Raw genomic sequence first — 612 nt, 5'->3', positions numbered from 1 at the left:
TTATGCCTCTTGGTTTTCATTTCTGTAGTACTTCCATATTTTATTTCAAATTTATGCCAGGAAATCAGCTAAAAAGAAGGAAAAATGATCTTTAAAATGGAGAACAAAACCTGAAAAAGGTGAATGAAAACCAAGAACTACCATTCCAATAAATTGACAGATTATAAAAAAAATGGCACTCTTCCAATAATCAGCTCAAGGGTAATCAAAGTGAGCACTGTAACAATTTAAAGACGTGTATGTAAAGCCATGTGACCTGCTTATTCTTGCTGGGTCACGGTGGGTTTTGGGGCTGGTGCCTATCTCCAACGATCAGTGGGCGAGGGGTGGAATACACTTCGGACAGATCATCATACAGGACAAACAACCATGCGTACACATACCAAAGGTCAATTTGGAGAGTTTTTGGACTGTGGAGGGATGTCAGAATTCCCAGAGAGAACCCATACATACAGAGGGAGAACATGCAAGTATAAAACAGGAAGACCCCAGGCCAGGATTTGAAACCAAGGCCTTTAGGGCACAAGGCAGCGTTGCACCATTATGCAGCCCCCACAGTCCAATTGTTAGGAAGAAAGGTCTGCAGAAGAGGTTGCAATTAGTCAAAGATCA

This window comes from Girardinichthys multiradiatus, chromosome 5, assembly GCF_021462225.1.
Source record: "Girardinichthys multiradiatus isolate DD_20200921_A chromosome 5, DD_fGirMul_XY1, whole genome shotgun sequence".
Classification (NCBI taxonomy): Eukaryota; Metazoa; Chordata; class Actinopteri; order Cyprinodontiformes; family Goodeidae; genus Girardinichthys; species Girardinichthys multiradiatus.
The sequence above is the reverse complement of the archived record's forward strand: the minus strand, read 5'-3'. Positions refer to the sequence as shown.